The sequence below is a fragment of the Mobula birostris genome, chromosome 3 (genome assembly GCF_030028105.1).
Source record: "Mobula birostris isolate sMobBir1 chromosome 3, sMobBir1.hap1, whole genome shotgun sequence".
NCBI lineage: Eukaryota > Metazoa > Chordata > Chondrichthyes > Myliobatiformes > Myliobatidae > Mobula > Mobula birostris.
The window spans coordinates 224,288,847-224,305,071 of NC_092372.1; the positions used below are offsets into that span (position 1 = coordinate 224,288,847).

Genomic DNA, 16,225 nt, shown 5'->3' on the forward strand with positions numbered 1-16,225 from the left:
TGCTAAGTTGACAAATTTCATGTCACATGCCAGTGACAATAAACCTGATTCTGACACACACACACACACACACACAGTAAGTGGTAAGTATGTGGCATGCATTGCCAGGGGTGGAGGTAGAGGCAGATAAATTAGGGACATTTAAAAGACTCTTACATAAGCACATGGATGAAAGGGCAAAAAATGGAGTATGTGAGAGGGAAATGTTAGGTTGGTCATGGAATAAGTTAAAAGGTCGGTTAACCATTATTAGCCAAAGTGCCAGTACGGTAATGTACTGTTCTGTATTCTATTTGAGTACGTTTTAAACAAATCAAAAATTGTTGTGAGTAGATGATTTAAAAAACTTTCCGGTTGATTTTGTAAGTTATTGCTATTACAGTGGAAACCTTATTTCAATTGTTAGTGATTCCACCTTTGGGAGAAAGCAAAATTGCAATTAAAGAATGCAAAGAACTGTTTTCCCAGCCTTTTATTTGCAAACCTTGCTGAATGTAGATGTTTAATCAACATTTGCATTGGCTCTTGTACTTCACAGATTGCTTTTTCTAATCAACATACTTATATTTACACAAGAATTGGAGTGAACCATACACAAGACCATTAGACATAGGAGCAGAATTAGGCCATTTGGCCCATTGAATTTGCTCTGCCATTCCATCATGACTGACTTATTACCCCTCTCAGCCCCATTCTCCTTCCTACCTATGAACCTCCACTTTAAACATACCCAATGACTTAGCCTCCAGAGCTGTCTGTGGCAATGAATTCCACTGATTCACCACCCTCTGGCTAAATCCACCTAGTCATTCAATAAAATCAGGATTGATCATAAACTGGTACCACTTTCATGCCCAATCTCCATAACAATCAACTCCTCTTTGACCCAAGTTTATACTTTAGCCTTATAACCATGATATTAAATATCTTGACCTCCACATTTCTCCAAAATAGAGAATACCAAAGATTTGCAACCTATTGCAAAGAAACAGGGAATAGTCGTTTAGTTACCCTTCAGATTTTCATTTACATAGCAGAGGAGTTAGCAAGACGCTATTACAGCTCAGAGTGGAGGCCGGAGTTTAATACCGGCACCCTCTGAAAGAAGTTTGTACGTCCTCCCCATGAACACATGGGTTTCCTCTGGGTGCTCCAGTTTCCTCCCACAGTCCAAAGAGGTGCTGGTTAGAAGGTTAATCGGTCATTATACATTGTCTTGTGATTAGGCTGGGGTTAAAATCAGTGGGTTGCCGGAAGCTCAGCTTGAAAGACCAGTGGGGCCTGTTCCGCACTTATCTCTTTTTTTTAATCTAGAGGGGTAATTTAGTTAGAAGAAATGATTTTAAAAACTGAATATAATGGGGAGCAGGACGAGTGATTGTTAGTTCCTTCTTTTCTTATCTGTAAAGATGCAGTTTACTAGGGAAAGGAAGGAAAAGAAATGGACAAAGGCCAATATGTAGCTCACTTGTAATTCTATGGGTTCATTTAGTTAGCCTGTATGGTCAAGAAAGCTCACCAATGCCTAAAGGAGGCTAAAGAAATTTGGCATGCCTCTGCTGACCCTTACCAATTTTTAATCAACACACCATAGAGAGCATCCTATCCAGATATATCCTTGCTTGGTATATCAACTATGCTGTCCATGACAAGAAAACAGAATTGTGAAGATGACTCAGCTCACCACAGAAACTAACCTCACCTCCATGAACTCAGCCTATACTTCCTGTAAAGCAACCAACAAAATCCAAGCTGCCATCCACCCTGGGCATTCACTTTTTCCTCTTCTGCACCCTCCTGTCAGGCAGAAGACACAAAAGCCCGAAAGCACATACCACCAGTCTCCAGGACAGATTCTGTCGACAATTGAATGGTCCCCTAGTAATTGGACTCTTAGCTTTGCAACTTACTGTCTAGTGGCACTGCACTTTTTCTGTAACATTATATCCCACATTGTTGCTTTCCCTTGTACTACCTCAATGCCCTGTTGTAACACAATGATCTGTATGGATGGCATGCAAAACAAAGTTTTTCACTGTACCTGGGTACATGACCAATAATGAACAATTTACACATAATGCAAGTTATTGTTATGAAAGAGTAAAATTGAAGCAAATGAAAAATGACACAAAATTAAGTGCACACTGCAGTCAAAGAACAAGAGATTTGTTGAAGATTTTTTTCATAAAAAAAGAACCAACTTTTAATTAGCAATTTAATCTCACAGTCTAATTAGTGGATTTAGTGTTATACAAATTACAAAGCCAACCGGGAAAATTGAAATAAGCACCTTATGGGACGTTCTAAAAGTAATATCGCAAAGACATTAAAGTAATGACATAAATTCAGGGATGTATTACCTTAATCTGGAGAGTAGGACATTTAATTAGATACCAAGTTTCCAGTAGCAGCCCAGCAATAGACTCCAAGGATTTTTAAGTAAAGAGTGATCTTTTTAGTGCCATGTTCAATTAAAATAATGATACACCATAATTAAAAGAAACTCTAGCAATTTGAAGTCCATATCTTGCCTCAATAAACTATGAGAAAAGTGTTTTGAGTAAAGGTTTCAAAACTGACCAACTTCACTGACCTGATGTATCCTTACATGAGCAAGCTGACTAGATGGCATCCCAAAACTAGACACACCCATTACATATTCTGGTTTCAGGCATTTAAAGTACTACACGTGTTAAATAGTACAAGGCAGCCTTCATTGGGAAATACGCTCAGTAAATTAGTACACTGTTCTTTATTGAAGAACATGTATTTATATAAACTCTTTGTCAATCAAGAAGGTGCCGAGCTAGAATATCCATTGATATCATGTATCAGACGTAGTTTTTTTTCAGGTTTTTTGGTATGGTTTTGAGGACAAGGAGGTGAGTTAGGAGACAGGTTAGGGTTCAGGGACAAAGAGAGCTCAAGGTCAGGGGCAGTAAATAAAGAGTTAGGGGCTAGAGCTGGTTTTCAGATCAAGATGGTGCCGAGTTGCAACATTCATCGATGTAATGGCTCACTCTTAGTTATTTTCTTTAGGTGTGTAGGGATACTAGGGGACAGGTTAGGGCTTAAGGATAAGGGAGAACGATAAGCCCTGTGGCTAGGGTTGCCAACTGTCCCGTATTAGCCGGGACATCCCGTATATTGGGCTAAATTGGTTTGTCCCATACAGGACCGCCCTTGTCCTGTTTTTCCCTCACTAAAGTAGAGCGTTCCTATGAAACCTTTCACATGCCGAAATGGCGTAAAGCAAAGAAGAAATTACCATTAACTCATACGGGAAAAATTTTTGAGCATTCCCAGACCCAAAAAATAACCTACCAAATCATATCAAATAATATATAAAACCTAAAAATATGATAAATACACAGCCTATATAAAGTAGAAATAATGTATATACAGTGTAGTTTCACTAAACAGAATCGCCAAAACCAATTTGTAGAAAAAAAATTTGGCATGTACATGCATGCGCACATCATGTATGCGCACACAGGTGCCCACACAAGGCTTCATGGTCATGGGAGTCTTTCTCGGGGTAAACACAAATGTCCCGTATTTGACAGCTACTTTTGTCCCTTATTTGAGAGTGAGAAAGCTGGCAACCCTACCTGTGGCCTGTGTTCGAAGTCTAGTTTGAAAGGTTTGCAGCAGAATGTCACTGTTCCTGGATGTTGTTTCTAGTCTAGATGAGACCAGTGATTCCCAGGCAAATCCTATATGGGAGGTCCACATATGCATGAGTCACAAGGGCCCATGACCCCCCCTCCCCCACCCAGGCCTTCAGGATCAGAGGTTCACTTGAGTCCAGAAATCAAGGCCCAAACCACTCTGCAATCAAAAACACAAAATACTCTGCAGATGCTGGGGTCAAAGCAACACTCACAACACGCTGGAGGAACTCAGCAGGTCCGGCAGCATCCATGGAAACGATCAGTCAACGTTTCGGGCCAGAACCCTTTGTCAGGACTGAAAAGGGAAGGGGCAGAGGGCCTATAAAGAAGGTGGGGGGAGGGTGGGAAGGAGAAGGCTGGTAGGTTCCAGGTGAAAAACCAGTAAGGGGAAAGATGAAGGGGTGGGGGAGGGGAAGCAGGGAGGTGTTTTCCCCTATTCCTTCTTCACTTTTCCTGCCTATCACCTCCCCCCACCTTCTGTATAGGGCCTCTGCCCCTTCCCTCTTCAGTCCTCACGAAGGGTTTCGGCCCAAAACGTTGACTGATCTTTTCCACGATTGCTGCCCAACCTGCTGAGTTCCTCCAGCGTGTTGTGAGTGTTACTCTGCAATCGATCCTGGAGTTTGGATCAGTCAAGACCAGAAGGTCAAGCCAGCTATTGATGAGTCCTCTGTTCAAGGCTTAGAGGTCAGCGAAGTCCAGAGGGCAAAGCCATAGGTCGAAGTTCAAAGCTCACAAATCTGGTGGTAGAAAGCCCAAAAGGTCATAGGTAGAAGTCGGCCAGTCCAGAGGTAGAAGACCCAAAAGGTCAAATCTAAGAGTGTGGATCAGGGACTGGAGGATGGAAGCATAATGTCTGCAAGTCTGAGACTCCACAGCCAAGGACCGGAGGCCCAGTGGCAACCTATACTGGGGTTGGAGGCGATGTGTGGGAAAGAGGCTTCTTTTGTTCTGTTGTTGTTTCTGCTGTGTTTATATTATTCTGCTGAAGATAGCCGGCATGCCATGTAACGCTTGCAGGCTACCCCCAGTACATCCTTGGGTGTGTTGATTCTTAACTTAAAAGATTCATTTCACTTCTTGATTTGATGTACACTGGATAAATAAATCTGAGTCTTCACATCACAGGTCCCAAATCATTTGTATAAAATTTAACAGTGGCTTTCACAATCTTAACTCTGCATTATTCACATTACATACACACCTGTGAAGTGGAACCTGAATTTACAAGTGTTGCTTTCATCCTACCCAGTTAACATTTCTCAATCTGCAATGCGAAAATATCCCAGTGTGGAAAAAAAAGGTCTGTCAGAATGGTAAATATTGAATTTGAGATAATAACAGAAAATGCTCAATAATACTCAGCAAGTCAGGCAACATCTATGGAGAAGGAAGAAATTCAGATCAATGATCTTTCAAGGAATTAATGTCACTTTCTCTCCACAGAAGTCCTCTGACTTGAGATGTCCAGCATTCGGATTTATTTCTGACTTCTTGTATCTGCAGTATTTTGCTCTTGTATTCTTGAATCAGAAACATCAGGTCAAGTTTATTGACATACGCACAAGTACAGTCCAGTGCAGTGAAAAACTTACTTGCAGCAGCATCACAGGCACACTGCATCAGATTAAGTAGCATTCACAAGAAAAACATAAATTACACACATTTTTACAAGAGAGAACACAATTAGAACAATAAAATTGTTTCTACCTCCAGATTTGCCCTATTTAGTGCAAAGAGCACTGCTAAACTGCAGTAAAAAGGGTTTTGCCAGTTGGTTCGAAAACCAAATGGTTGAAGGCAACCATTCTATCTCTGGAGACAGCTTATCTACTGATGTCTACTATAAACCCACGGACTCTCACAACTACCTGGACTATACCTCTTCCCACCCTGTTACTTGTAAAAATGCCACCCCTTCTCTCAGTTCCTCCATCTTCTCTGTATCTACTCTCAGGATGAGGCTTTTCATTCAGAACTCATGAGATGTCCTCCTTCAAAGAAAGGGGCTTCCCTTCCTCCACCATCAACGCTGCCTTCAACCTCATCTCTTCCATTTCACGTACGTCTGCTCTTACCCCATCCTCCCGCCATCCTACCAGGGACAGGGTTCCTCTTGTCCTCACCTACCACACCACCAGCCTCCGCGTCCAGCGCATAAATCTCCAGAACTTCCGCCTTCTCCAATGGGATCCCAAACACATCTTCCCTCCAATCCCACTTTCTGTCACTCCCTACACGATTCCTTTGTCCATTCATCTCTCCCCACATATCTCCCTTGCAAGTAGAACAAGTACTACATTTGCCCCTACACCACCTCCCTCACTACTATTCAGTGCCCCCCAAACAGTCCTTCCAGGTGAGGCAACATTTCATCTATGAGTCTGTTAGGATCATACCCTGTGCCCTGATGTGGCCTCCTGTACATCAGTGTGACCTGACGTAGATTGGGAGACAGTTTTGCTGAGCACCCACGCTCTGTCCACCAGGACAAGTGGGATCTCCCACTGACCACCCATTTTAATTCCACTTCCCATTCCGATATGTCATGGCCTCCGACCTAATGGCAGAAGCATCCATTTCTCAAACCTCCTCCCATCCTCTCCTTCACCAGTCCCCATTCTCTTTTCCCTCACTCGCCTTATCTCCTTACCTGCCAATTACCGCCTTCTAGTGCTCCTCCCCCCTTTTCTTTCTTCCATGGCCTTCTATCCCCACCTATCAGACTCCCCCTTCGCCAGCGCTGTATCTATTTCTCCAATCAACTTCCCAGTTATTTATTTCATCCCTCCCCCTCCCAGTTTCACCTGTCACCTTGTGTTTTTCTCTCTCCCTTCCCCCATCTTTTAAATCTACTCATCCTTTTTCTCCAGTCCTGCCAAAGGGTCTCAGCTCAAATTGTTGACTGTACTTTCTCCCCACCATCCATAAATGCTGTCTGGCCTGCTGAGTTCCTCCAGCATTTCGTGTGTTGCTTGGATTTCCAGTAACTGCAGATTTTCTCTTGTTTGTGGTTGAAGGCAAGAACTGAACTATACTGTCAATGTATATTTAGCAAAAGGAAGCAATTCCAGAAATATTGATGCATTTAAGGATCAGTGGTGCTACTTCACAGTTCTAGTGACCAGAAGACAGATGAGTTCCTCCATCTGCAGATTTTATCTTGTTTGTGCTTGGTACATTAACTGTATATAGTAAAATTAGCCCCAGTATAGGTGAATGGTGGTAGAATCAAGGGCTGTTAATGTGCATGTGCACAATTACTGGGATAATGGGTTGCTAGAATTGCTCCAAGAACTATCATGGATTTGAAAGGCCAAATGGACCCCTTCCAAATCAAAAGGAAATATGAAATAAGCAGGATTTAGCTGACACTATCCACCAAAATCACAACCAGCAATATTTACTGCAAAGACTTCACCTTATAGTTCAAGCAATCCTGATCCTTAAATTTCCAGCAATGTTTCCCTGTCCATTGTTAACACTCTTTAATGCTTCTCACTGTTAAATATTTAACCAATTCCATTTTGAAAGTTATTATAATCTCAAGTTCAACAGGTACTAGAAAAGAATTCTAATAACCCATGAGAAGATCAGCTTCAGTCACCTGGAGATAATTCTTGTTTAATGCTTCTTTGTAACCAATTGAAATAACCTGCTTTCATTCTTTCTAATCACAAAAACCTAAATTTCACTTGACTGTACATTCTAGCAAAAACTTTGATCATAACCACATGCAGTCAATCTAGATTCATCTGAACCCTTCCAATATTCTTTCACTGGATCAGACATCCTTCCTGTAACATGGCCGCTCACATCAGTGCTACCCTCCAGCGTTTGCTTTCAAGAAGACAAGCTGGATTGCCTTTGTCTGTGGCTGCACTTGCGCAAGATAAGGAACTGTTGTGGGCTTGTTCTTGAGGAAACATGGCTCCAGGACAACATCCATGCACTATCAATCTACAGGCCATGACTTGGGCTACATTATTAGTTTTTTTTAAAAACTAAGTTTTTCTACTATCGTAATTATATATGCACTATATGTGCTTTGTGCTGTGTGTGACTGTTGGTTCTGTGTTTTGCACCCTGCCCCCAGAGGAACTTGCCTATTCATGTGTATGGTTGAACAATTAAACTTGAACTTCTGATACATGCAGTGTAGCTTGAACTCAGAATGTTAGTCTTGGCTAAGCAGTCGACCCTTTGAATCAAAATCCAAGATGTTAGACCAAAAACTCAGCTCCATCACAGGTGTATATAAAGGATGCTGCAGCATTGAAAGCAATGTTGGAAATTTCAATACCCAAACCAAAGTGCCTGGATGTGGCTCACTACCGTTATAGGAGTCTGTTGTAAAACAGTTCACACACATCTACAAATTGTTGGATTCTGATGTTTTTCCAAGGTTCTTTCAGAAGTCAGGAAAGAGACACATAATTTGTCGCTTCACAATCGTTTTATTGAGTGTAAATAGAACAAAGTAAACTTTAAAACAGACAGTAACAACAGAAGCTGGTAGCAGAAGGCAGAAGTCAAAGCAAAAGATGGCTTTGCCTCATGATCAGATCTTTTTATACTCCATTGGTAAGAAAAATTCCATTTAAATTCACAGGTGAGAGTCAGCCAATCAGATCACCCCTATTCAAATAACGCAATTCGAAGAGAAGCTTCTAGAGCTTTCCAGAATCATACAAACTTAACCACTGGGGTCTACACTCCATATCCATATGGTGGCCACTAGGAAACATACTAAACAGCAGATAATTATTAGTAAAAACTGCAACGAAAATAACGATTACATTGTGCATATCACTACATCTGACTATCATTTCAAAAGCATGTCACTGGCTATGAAGCAAACTGGAGCACCAGAGGTTCTGAAAGACACTGCAGATTTTCAAGCTGTTCCTTTTCTCTGGACCAGGGGTTCCCAACCCAGGGTCCACATGACTCCTTGCTTCCTTGCTTAATGGTATTGATCCATGGCATAATAAAGGATAGGAACCCCTGCTCTTGACATTTTATTTTAATTACTTCCACATAATACAGTTGTGTTTTTTTTTCAATGTCCTCATGGATAAACCCAGAAGCTATGGTACTTTCTATACACCAATAGATACAGAACTACCTGGATGTTACCATCACATTAATCAATTTATTCAAATCTATTTATCGCATACACATGGAAACATCCAGGAAAATGTATCACTTGTATTAACAATCAACAAATTCAAGGATGTGCTGAGAGTGTCACCATACATCCCAGCACCAAATGTACTCTTGTTTGGGCTTTGCAGTTCACTATTTTTATGTTTTTACAGAAAGCAAAAATATAATCCCAACCAGGAATGGCTAACCAACTTCCAAGAAGGTTGACAATTTTAATACTTTATTGAGCTTCTAGTTTAACCTGGTCAGTTGGTTTTACCAAAAGATTGGTAAGTTTCCCATCTTTTGGGGGAAGTAGAGTGAATGAGAAACTTCAGGTAAAGGCAGACAACTAGATACAATTGCTTAAGAGCCAGTTGGAGCAGCGGTCTCACCTCGCCCCCCCCCCCCCAACACCTGCTTTCAACTCATCCATAAGTTGCTAAGTTTGTTAATTAGTTTCACATCTGAACAGAAAAGGTGTCAATAACCAAGAATGATGGAAGAACAAGTCTACACAGAGCCATGATTCTGGTCTGAAATTTTGCCTGCACACCCAGTTGGACCTTTCCTCTTCTGTCCTTAATCAGACCTATTCAAAGTTATGCCATGGTTTGTACTAGAAAGAACATCACTGCAAAATAATCATTTAGGTTTTTAAAAAATACATTTTCTTGCTGTCTTCTATCATTTCCAAATGGAGGGGAAGCCAGGAAATGCAGTAATTGATTTACTAATAAACAGCGATAAAAATGTACAGACTATCAAAGAACATGCACAGAATGCCAAATGTTTTCTTCTCAAAAGACTATAACCTTGCATCACGTTAATTTTTAAAAGGTCAGCAGAATGAGGAATGGTTCACCAGAGCTGTTAAGCATTATGCATTAAGCACAATATCTGCAAAAATCTCAATAATCCACTGCAAATTAATTGCTCAATCACTTGCTGAAATGAGGTCAGAATCTTCCTGCTAAATTGATTACACATGTGACAATAAAGAAAAGAACTGCAAAAGATCAACAGGACTGAGATTAAGGAAATGGCAATAAACTCATCCATAAATTACAATGTACAACGAATAAACCAACCATCGAAATAGTGGGATATCATAATAATCACAATATTTTATCACTTTCACTCACGACTAAAGTAACTAACTCAGCTCCAAATACAAGACTGCTTAGAAGACAATCATGTTGTCATTGTCACAAAATAAAATCATTTCAGAGAGGTTACTACTGAGGGAACACAGCACAGGAACTGGTCCAGAGAGCGGTGCCAATCCAATCAAATGGGCAACCTAACTAATCCCTTCTGCCTACACAATGTCCATATCCTTCCACAAATGTCCTTATCTAAATGTCTCTTAAAACAAATAACTTACTCTGGAACTGAAACCAATAGCTCAGATGTTCAGGTGCATTAGTTGGACTGCTACATTATGGAATCGGGTAACTAAACTGAAGCCGGCTGGTGGTGTAGCGGAATCCACACAGGACTTCAAGGTGAGTGGTCTCAGATTTGAATCCAGCTGGCTCCCTGCACACTTTCCATCCGTACAGGGTTGAGCGTCAAGCTAGCAACCCAGCCTCGTAAAAAAAACGAACGTAATAAAGAAACGGCAGGGTTGCTGCCCAATGTGTGGAAAGGAACAACAATAACTAAACTGAAGTTCTCAATAAGTATTGAGACAGGAACAGTTTTGTACCAGGGGCATCCAGCAAGTGTTCAAAGTAGTTTATCACCATAGGCTATATCATTTGATCTCGGACACAGATGCAAGAACAAGAAGCATTTCTTTTCTCAGTAATACAAAGCCTTTCCTGCTGTGACAGCTTTAAAAGCAAATTAGGTTTAAATAAATTATGGACTTGGTATGTGAGGGAGAGCAGGTCAGCCATCTTGCCACTGATGTATATGGCAGACCAAGACCTGGAAAAGGTGAGGTGGAGAATACAGAGTGAGAGAGTCTTGTAGTCAAGGAATGGGATCAGAATATTCTATATTTGTTCAGGTTCAGATTATAATCATTCAACCATACACACACATACTGCCAAGTAAAACAACATTCCTCTGGACCAAGGTGCACAACACAGTACATACAACTCACACATAACACAAAGTAATATTACCACTAGTAAATTAACAAATCATAAAGTGCACAAGTTAAAAAGTAAACTGTATAACACCTCTGACACTTCATACATCATAAGACATGGGTGATGGCAGAGGGTTCAGTGGTCTTACAGCCTGGAGGAAGAAGCTGCTTCCTATCCTAACAGTTCTTGTCCTAATGCTACGGTACCTCCTGCCTGATGATCGAGAGTCAAAGAGGTTGTTGGACGGATGTGAGATATCATTAACAATGCTAATAGTCCTGCATATATTCAGCACTCCTGATAAATATCTCGAATAGGTGGAAGAAAGATCCAATGATCCTCTCAGCAGTCTTTACAATCCTTTGTGAGGTCTTGCGGTCAAGATGCCTTGGCATTTCCGTATAGCCGATTATTCGGTTCAACAGATCTTTCCTCGGGTTACCATCATGAACAATGTTTTCCATCTTTGCCAATATATCAGTCATTGTGTTGCATTCCTTGTGAACTACTCTGAGATTTCATAGTGACACCGTCAGGCACAAGATAAAAGCTATTTCCTAAGGGCAATATTTCTCTACCTTTTGACATTAAGCAGATCACAATTTGTGATTACAACTGTAACATCAGTGCTTAATATTCACAAAAGACAACGGCATCATTCACATGAACCTTTGGTTTTGTGACTCAAGACACAGAATGCTTAAACAAAAGGTTATATTCAATATGTTGCAGGCCCAGTGTGCTTTATATTTGATAACATTACAGTAGAGAGAGAAAAGCTGCAGGGTAGATTGACTACAGTCTTACCAAAGGTAAGAAGAATCAACAGCAAAGACTCAAGAATCAAGACTTACTCCTACCCACACTGAACAGAAAAGCTTTAAAGCAGAACTCCATAGAGGGATTTGCATGCATAATACATCAATTAAATCATGATATATTATTTACATTATCAATATAAATAGTGCCACAGTAATGTAGCAGTTAGCACAATGCTATTATAGCTCAGAGCATCGGAGTTCGGAGTTCAGTTCCAACGTCATCTGCCAGGAGTCTGTACATCCTCTCCATGGAACATGCGCGTTTTCTCCAGGTGCTCTGTCCCCCCCCCCATCTAAAGATGTACGGGTTAGTAGGTTATTTGCTCATATAAATTGTCCTGTGATTAGGCTAGGATTAAATCAGGGGTTGCTGGGTGGCCTGTTCTGTGATGTATCTCAATAAAATAAAAAACTAAAATACCCAAATTGAAGACATCAGAAATTCACGTTAGATTTTTTAATATATACTTCTGATCAGAACGTATTGAGTGTGTAGTGTGGCAGGGCATCTCCTGAAAGTCTGTGGTACCTCTGCAGAAGTGATTATGCAAGCCAATGATGTTCTCTATGGAAGAGAGATTACATTGTGAAATGATTGCTGTTTTAGATTCTTAAGAGGCTCAGGCAGTAGAATTGGTGGATGATATGGTGGAGGGGCCATAGTTCATATTTCAAGACTTATCTTTAGAAGCAGTATTCATTAGAGCTCAAATAAGAAAAGCTGAAGACGGTGGTAATTAGTACCATTTCATTCAAATGCAAATTAGGCAACTTATGTTTTTCTTACACAATCAATTTGAGACATAACATGTAGAAGATGAAGCATGCTTGGGAGAAATAGCGCTCGATGAATGTGATTCCCACATTCTGTATTCCCTTTGCCTGTGTCTTCTGCAGACTAGTGGATGGAGTGTTTGGCTGGATTATCTATCAACCCTGTTATTGATGCATCATGCTGCAATTCCCCAATCCAACGACACAAATCGCTGCTCAAGCAATAGATATTCGTTCCAAAACGGGACTGAGTGCGTGTTTCAAACTGATATGCAGACTGGTCTCAGGCTCACTAGCTCACGTGGAGGTGGTTCGCAGACACGGGCTCTAATGGGTAAAACGGGATGCTCCAGCACCGCAACCTTGCCTGAAATCCACCAGCAGCGATGCCACGCATGCGCATACCGCTGCACCTGTTCGAGAATCGCGCAGGCCCAGTGGGAGGCTGGCGCCTACGCCTGCGCAGTCGCTCCCGCCAGGGATGCAGGGCTGATGCTCGGTGTCAAGCGCGCTCGGCATCACCGGATCGGCGACCGAGCCCCCTACGCCGCCCATTCCCTGCACCTTCTCCAACCCCCCAGCTCCCACAGCCTTCACCGAGGACCTGCTCGCCACCTGCAAACGTGCCAGTTGCACAAACATCGCATCTGAGGGGTTAACGGGAAAAGTCACAGAAAACCCGGGCAAAAAATATTAAATCACCTCAGATGAAATAAAAGTCGGATACATTTGCACTTAAAAATCAACCGACCTCTCTGCCATCTTCACATCAGCGCAAGTAAAGTTCAGAGACAGCAAGGAACGGATCCATCCGAGACGCCACTCTCCTCAGCCACCGGCTCGAGCATCATTAATATTAGAGCCGCGTTTACAACCGTCCCTACAACAACCTGACGTCAGCACGCCGCTCACAGCCCCGCCCGACGTCGGCACGCGACTCCGGGCCCCGCCCATCCTCAGTGCGATGATCCCGGCGCCCTGCCTGGCTCGCCCATCACTCGATGCGCCATCTCGTCCGCAAATGCTCTCCTGCACGGTGTTCTGGGAGTTGTAGTCCGAAGACCTCCAGAAATTTTAACTCAGCTGGGAGCGAGTATAAGAGATCCTGATATGAGGTAGACAGGGACTCACTCACACCTCTGTGGTTATTCCTGCTGCCTTTCTTGGAAAAGGGGAATCGCCTTTTTGGTTGTTTTCTGCTACCTCAGCGAAGATGTGAAAATCTCAATCAGAGCTCCACCGATCTCTTCCTGTCTCCTAGATTAGTCCCAACCGGCCTTGAGAATTTATCCAACTTAATAACCGCTAAGTAATTCTTCTTTATTAATGCACCAGAACATCACTTTCCCCTTCGCCATTCTCCAACTACAAAGCCTGCTTCCCTCGGAATACCAATACAACATTGTCTTTGCGGACCTTACCGATAACTTCTGGCTCCAGATTGCCCTGCTGTTCTCAGTGGACCCATTCTTTCCCTAGTTATTCTTTAATCCTTAATATATTTATAAAATGTCTTTGGATTTACTTTAATCCTGTCTGGAAAAAATAGTTTGTTATCTATCTTTGACATCCCAGATTATGTTTTAAACATTTCCCTACACTTTTTATACACTTTATAGGACTCCCTGTCATTGGTTCTGTATACCTGGCGTGTACGTCCTCACACAAAATGTTGGGGGAACTCAGCAGGTCAGGCTGCATCAATGGGAATGAATAAGCAGTCAACGCTTCGAGCCAAGAATCTTCTTCAGGACTGGAAAGGAAGGGTGAAGACACCAGAATAAAAAGGTGGAGGGAGGGGAAGAAGGAGAGCTAAATGATGATAGGTGAAACCAGGCAGGTAGGAAAGGTAAAGGACTGGAGAGGAAGGAATCTGATAGGAGGGGAAAGTGGACCATAGGAGGAGGGGACCCAGTCGGAGGTGATAGGCAAATGAGAAGAGGTAAGAGGCCAGAGTGGGAATAGAAGAAGAGGAGAGGGGAAGGGATTTTTGATACGTCCTTATTTCTCTTTATCTATATGCCCCTTTGATGTCCAGGGTTCCTTGCACTTGTTATCCTTGGCTTTCACCCTTAGGGGAACATGTTGAACTCTTGCTATTTCCCCTTCTAATGCTTTCCAATGTGCAGATGTGGACATATCTGTGAGAAGATTCTCCCAGTCTATCCTTACCTTTTTTCATATCCACTTTGAAATATACAGAGTTATGATCACTATTTCCAAAATGCTCCCCCACTGACATTTCCTCCACCTAACTGGCTACAGTCCCAAGGCTCCAAAAGTGTTTCTTTCCTTGTTTCTCTATCTACATACTGCGTCCAAACGCTCTCCTATGCACACCTCACACATTCCAGCCCCAGTAAGCCTTTTACACCAAGGCAGGGGTGGTGAACTATGACACACATACCCAAGATGACACGCTCAAAAATTTTGTTAGCACATGGCACACAGTGCTGCCCCTCAATTCCTTAAAATCCACCCTTAATAAAAAGATGCATAGTGATTATCTTTACTGTCAAATGAAGCAGTGGATGATTTTTTACAACATAAAAGCAGTGTGATGTTTTCACAGGAAATGTCTCATGCCAACAGCTAGACAGTTGTGAAAAAAAGTGATGTTGGATGATTTCAGGGGTGCAGTGCCGCCAGAGCTCACCGGCACACTACTCCAGCACCTCCGTAAAAAAAAGTCAAATAAACAAGAAAGGAATTTAACAGCGGCCACATATTAAATACAGGGAATTTTACGGAAGCGGGGTTGGGGAGAGGGGGTGGTGGCTGATGGGGAAAATACCACTAATAACATTAGGATATTTGATCATTTTTGGGTGAAATCCTGGAGCTGTGACTGTTTTTTATTTAGGTATTTGTGAAATTCCTCCTCGCTCGACCCGTTGTTTTCCCAGCATACCCTGCTGTAGCCTCCCGCCATTTCACAGATCCTCAGTCTCTCCCCAGCACTCATTGTTTGAGTATTGTTCACCGAGAAAATAAAAATCTTAGATCCCCCAAGATCTACGCCTGTTACTGAGCTGTTCACAAGTTATTCCTATTAGTACTGCTGAGTGTGAGAGAGGATTTAGTCACATGAACTTGATAATAACAACAACATACTCAAGAACTCTCATAAATCATGTATCAGCACTTATGTTTGTTGAACTACACGGACCTCCTCTAGTTCAGTGGAATCCTGAGCAGTATGTCACATCATGGCTGTGGTACCACAGATCAGCACATGACACCAGGACAAGAGTTGCTTCAGACCCCCCAAACACATATTACACCTGACCCTTTGTGGAAATTATTGTGAAACTTCTCATTGGTGGCATTTGGTAGGTAGGTAATTACTTTTAAATTGGTAAAATACATGATTACCGTCTTTTTCTTTACTTGCTTGATAATTATAATTTCTGATAATTAGTGAGTGCAACCGTGCAATACTTTGTCATATTATTAGATTATGTATTATATGTTTTATTGTACCGGTTATACACTGAAATGTAGTGATAGGCTATAATCTTGTTAATGTCTTAACTATCACTATATTTCTGTGGAGCTCTGGAATTCATGTGTTTCTTTCATCTTGGTTTAGTGCTTGACATTATAAGAAGTCCTATTCATATATATATATATATATATGTCACACCCAATTTGTGTACCTCTTCATTACACGAATGGGGCAAGGAAGATGCCCAGTACATGAAAT

At 41.8% G+C, this 16,225-nt stretch overlaps 1 protein-coding gene across 1 annotated transcript in view; it reads right to left on the minus strand.

Moving 5' to 3' along the window:
• Positions 1 to 13,406, minus strand: part of arhgap39 (Rho GTPase activating protein 39) — a 682,545-nt gene extending 669,139 nt beyond the window's left edge. Inside the window, exon 1 of the mRNA XM_072252088.1 lies at positions 13,271 to 13,406. The gene's annotated coding sequence lies outside the window, so the exon portion shown is untranslated. The remainder of the gene's footprint in view (positions 1 to 13,270) is intronic.
• Positions 13,407 to 16,225: the final 2,819 nt, after the last annotated feature.